A 6,000-nucleotide genomic window follows, 5' to 3' on the forward strand; every position below is an offset into this window, starting at 1 on the left:
AATTATTAACCGAGAGCTGACCTGTTACAACTGAGGGGCTGGCATCTGCATCAGCCTGCGTTATGGCGAACACCCTAGCTGGAGTGGGTCTCTCCGGAGCCCTAGGTGCCTCTGGTCTGAGCTGGGGACAATCCCTCTTGTAGTGTCCGGGCATGCCACACTGAAAGCATCCCTGACCTCTGCACTCACCCTGATGGTTCCTTTGCAACTGGGGCACTCAGGATAAGAAAACTGGGTCTCTGCACCACCCTGACGGCTACCTCTACTCTGGTTCCCCCGGAACCTCTTGTTCTGACTCGAGCCACCAGATGCAGTGGATGTTCTCCTCTTCTGATCCATGGCCGAACCACTACCTCCCCTGCTAAAGCCTGATGCAGGAGGGGTAGGAGCCTCGCCACTCACTGGAGTCCTAGCCGACTTCGACATACATCCAACTGCGCCTTTAGCTCGCAGTGCCTTCTCCACCATCTGAGCATAGGTGGTCTTGTCGTCAGTGGTGATCATCAGGTCGTGTTTGATCTTCACATTTAACTCGTCCAGATACTTCTCCTTCTTGCTGAAATCGGTTGGCACTATTCCCGAGGCTAACCTCCCCAACCGGTCGAACTGGGTGGTATACTCTGTCACGCTCATGTTTTTCCGCTGGGTCAGGTGGGTGAACTCTTTTCTCTTGGCACTTCTGACTGCCTCGTTATAATATTTTGCGTTGAAGAGTTCCCGGAACCTTTCCCAGGTTATGGTGGTGACGTCATGAATCTGAGACACCATGTCCCACCAAACTAGAGCGTCTTCTTGGAACTGGAAGGTGGCACACACCACCCTGTCATTTCCGGTGACACCCATAAAGTTCAGTATCTTGGTTATCACTGTTAGCCACTGCTCGACTTTCATGACATCCGGACCTCCCAGAAAAACTGGAGGTGCTTGCTTTCGGAACCTTTCATACAATGGTTCCATTTTGTTTGCCACTACCACTATCTCGGCCTGGGCAACAGGGGTGGGTGCCACTGGAACTTCTGGCACAGGCTCTGCAGGAGCCCCCTGCTGCCTCAATCTCTGTATCTCAAGATCTTGCTCCTCTATCCTTGCTTGCATTTCAGCAAACCTAGTCTCCCAATTCTGGGCTTCCTGATCGGCTTGGGCAGCCTAGGCAGCCTGTGGCGGGTTATCGTCACCCCGACCACGAGCTCTGCGCATGGGACCTCTACCACGACCCCTAGCATGCGGGGGAAACTGAGCTCCCTGACCCTGATTTGACCCTACTCAGTTGCCCTGGCTCCTGGTGTTCCGCCTAGCGTCCATCTAGTCTGAACAGCCTGCGAAACCAAGAGTTGGCACATCAGGTCATGATCAAAGAGAGCTTACTAATGCCGCTTCATTTGGAAATTAAAACCAAAACATGCGCCTATTCTACTATCAGGCTTCTAACATGCTTCCTATCAGGCTTTTCTTATTTCATAATAATTAAATAAGCTACTAAAGCAATAAAAGCTTACTGAACCGTAGAACGAGCTAACTGCTGATGACGATTGTACATGTCGTGACGATCTTCGGAAAACAACCTGGCAGCTCTGATACCAAATTGTAACACCCTAACTAACATAGGTGTATTACGGGATTTTTAAACGTACTGTGCAGCTCGTTGCTAATCAACGAGGTTTATGGAAATCGTGATTAATTAAAATTTTTGCTTTTTAATTAAACTTATAAAATATTTCATACAAAATACTGTGGGATCCCATTTACAAAAGCTTTACAAAAGTTTACTGACTAATCAAAATACTTGTCGCCAAGCGAATAATTACAAAATAGCACTGCTGTCCCGAGGATCGTACGCTCCAGGCCTAACCGCCCCGACATGTACAATCTTCACCGGCTCGCTCTCACGGTTCTTCAGCCTTGGCCTTGCTCTTACCTACACATAAACATAGCACTGTGAGTCGACAGACTCAGTAAGAAAAGCATAAATCATAATCATACATAAATCCCGGGTTATGATCAGACGCCCACACCCCTGACCATAACCCTAACTGCCGTGTCCCACACAATACTGAGTCCTGAACGTTCATAAGACGGTACTATTAACAAGTAACAGCTTAGACTCGGTACACTGGTCATACTCCAGCTGCTAGTCATACTCTAGCCCGTACCGATGTGTTACAGTATCAGCCTGTACTCGGTTCACTGGTCATACTCCAGCTGCTAGTCATACTCTAGCCTAACCGATGTGATACAGTCACATAGCACTGTACCACCAACCCTAGTATCAGCCTATACTCGGTGTACTGGTCATACTCCAGTTGCTAGTCATACTCTAGCCTAACCGATGTGATATGGTCGGATGGTACGAAGCCAACATACATATCTAATGTAATCTAACAGGCTTCCTAACATGCACGCTAAACATGTAATATATATGCATACTGTTATACTAATCTTACCTCAATTCCGAATTCAGGTGTGCCGTTCAACCTGACTGGAACGAACTGCACGGCGGTTTACAGGCTCCTAAACCATAACAATCACAACACTAATAAGTGATACGCTAAATTACTTCTCGGGGACTTAAGCTATAAACTAAAAGTTTCCCTATCGATAAAAAGCATGGCAATACCCCAAATAACATAAAACAAGAAAATCTAGGGTTTCTAAAAATCACCCAACCGGCAGACCGGTTGCCCAACCAGAATTCCGGTTCTGGGAATTTCAGAACCCCATCCGAAATTTCTGGATGCACAACCGGAATTCCGGTTCCTCGCAGAATTCAACCAAAAATTCATAACTTGCTCAAATCCTAACGAATTCAAACAAAACCTTCCAGACCTGCTATATAGACCCTAAGGAACAATTCTAAAGCATAAAAACTGAGCTTCATGCAAACAAACCAAAATCACCATTAAAGCATCAAGCTTTGAGTTCCAAACTCAAACTTGATTAAACAACACTAACATGCATTCAAATCAGCCCAAACCTACTTAAACATGCATAAAATAACCTCTGAAAACTACAACAAACATCAACAAAACAACAGCAACAGATTTCAACACTTCTCTTTGAAAACTATAGTTTTGAGCCAAAATTTCATATCTTAATAAAATCAAGTAATCACCAGCCCTATCATGCTTGAATCAACATTTTAAATTATAAATAAACCTCTGAAATCAACATCAATACACAACAACAAGAACAACTCAAACTAAGCATGCAACAATCATCTTTTTCATCAAAAATTCAAGAAACTAAAAGAGCAATATGAAGAAACTTTACCAACAATTAGAAATTGCAAAATCTTGCTAAAAAGGGCTTGAATCACCAAGAAAATTTCCACTTCCTTGCTGCTCAAGGAGGGCCGAACATGAGAGAAAGAGAGAGCTTGAGAAAATTTTGGGTTTTTCTTTTAACTTTTCTAATTTTGAAATAAAGGAAAATCATGCAAACTCAACCTTATATTCAGCTAAAACTTTTCAATTAAAACCATATAATTTAACCAAATAAAGTCCACTAAAGGACAAACTAACATTGGGGCAAAATGACCATTTTACCCCTCCACACTAAAATAACATAAAGGGCACTAAAGGGGTATTTTGGGAAAATTCTAAATTCCCGGCCAATCCCGATATTCCCAATGTCTAACAAACCGTCCCACAATACTAACATACTAAGTTGTGATTTTACTGAGCCAAACACCGAGTTCCATGTTACCGGGCACCAGAAATGCAAACTTATGAAAATCACTATATGACATAAAATGCATTTCAAAATTCAATAATAACAGTATAAATAATTATTTAAATATCTATAAATAATTTTCCTTAATTAAACATAATTAGCTGCTAATTTCCAAATTAAACTAAGCGGTCTTTACATATAATCTGTCATTCACATTAAGATAAGGATAGCAATTAGGTATTAACATTGGTAACTTATCAACAGGATTGACCTCCCTAATCTCTCATCTTGATTAATCGTCGTTTATTTTCTCTTTAATTTTCTGAGTTATTTACTTTTAAATTTCAAAATTATTATTTTACCAAATAGAATCATAAGTATAGTTTAGTAGTACTTAATCCAATTCCCTATGGTTCGACCTCACTTGCGTGAGATACTACTTGATTGCCTATACTTGCGTAGTAAACATAAAATTCGTAATAGGGAATACACATGCATACTGAAAGAAGTAAAGGAAACAACAGAAATAATACAATCAATGATGCCTAAGTATTTGTAATATCCTGAAAAAATAAATAATATTTAAATAGACATATTTTATTAAATCTATAATTATTTTGGTAACGAAGTAAGATTATCATCTTGCTTAGGGTAATTGTTGAGAATTTACTAAATGAAATAAATAGCGTAATTTAGTAATTACGGAGATTATATTGGGATATGTGAGTACCGAGGATATCAATTTCGAAATAAAATATTTTTCGAGCCCGACAATTGTAGAAATTTTACGATGTGGTTAGTAATGTCACGACATTAATGGAAGAATTATTTGAGAATATTCCAGATTAGGTTAGAATTTTATTAGAATGTCGGATTGATGGATTAGTGAAATTACCAAAATGCCCCTAGATTATTTTAAAGTTCATTTTTTCATTGGGGTAAATTAGTCATTTTTTTTAGGTTTTTATCCTTTTTTATTTTTGCGCTGATTAAAAAAAAAGAAAAGAAAAAAAAAATAAAAACCCTATTTAAGAGAGTTAGCTTCCAAGGCAAGGAAAAAAAAAAAGAAAAGAAGACAAGCTTCTTCTTCTTCTCCTTCCCTTCGTGTAAACCAAGCCAGCCCACTTTGAGGATTTTTTCTTTAGCCTCTACCTCCATTTCAAAGCAGGTTCTTGCCCCAACTCAACCTAGGAGAGCTTGAAGGTAAATTCTTAACCTTTTTGGATTGAAAACTCAAGGTTCTAAGATTGCTTTTAAGGTAGGGTTTCGCTCTTTAGTTGATGTGAGAATTAAACTGAGTTTGGATTGTGTTTAGGCTAGGTTTTTGAGTATATTAGAGTTTGTTTGAGAGGCTTCCATGGCTGGTTGACTTAGAGTTGTGTTGGTTGAAGCTAAAATCAAGTTTTTCTTCACTTGAGCATATGATTTTGGGTTAGAGATTGAACTACTGTAATTTGAAGCTTGGGATATGTTATATTTATGTTATTATACTGTTCTGGAAGGTTTGAGCAGGTTTGGTGGAGGTTGGATTGGCTTTTGGGGTGAAAAAACCAGAATTTCCATGGCTGTCAGGAAAAAAACGGCAGACCGTTTTTCAGGCACCCAGAAAAACGGCCGACCGTTTTTGCCAGTAAGGGGAAATTTCAGGTTTTTCTCCTCAAGTCTGATCTGATTCGGGGTGTCTTTCGGAGTGAAATTCAGGGTGTTTTAGAGATGGTTTAGCTAGTTTGAACTGGGGAAAGTAGGGTGTGTCCAATAGTGAGAATTAAAGTCAATTATCAAAAATTTGATTAAGGTTTTTATTGAGTTTTGGTTGTTGTGACATAGGACCGGGATTTCCTAGCTTGTTTTCCACTCGAGTCGGCCCGTACGCTTAAGTTCAGAACTAAGGTAAGAAAAGTGGTAATCACTGTATATGGCTAATTATTAATGATTGAATGGTTATGAACTTGATTATTATCAAGACTTTGATTAGATATTTGTTCAGCCTAGGTTATGACCTAGGGTTGGAAACGGTTAATACCGTTACGAGTAATTACTCTTGAAACCGTGGATAGGTTTCTTACTTATCGTTTACTTCATCGGGCAACGATAGTGACATATACAGCTCGTGGTTAACGAGTGGTAAAAGGGGTACTTTATAAAGTACCAAGATTGTGCTTTTATGATGTTATGTAAATGTGTAAGCATGCTGACACGAGATTGAATTGATGGTTATTATCAGTTATTGTCTATTTCACTTTTCTTGCTGAGTCTCTGTGACTCACGGGTGCTTTATAGTAAGGGGAAAGCAAAGGTTGAGCAGCCATGAGTTTGAGGTCGTAGCAGCAA

This window comes from Cannabis sativa, chromosome 9, assembly GCF_029168945.1.
Source record: "Cannabis sativa cultivar Pink pepper isolate KNU-18-1 chromosome 9, ASM2916894v1, whole genome shotgun sequence".
NCBI classification, from domain to species: Eukaryota; Viridiplantae; Streptophyta; class Magnoliopsida; order Rosales; family Cannabaceae; genus Cannabis; species Cannabis sativa.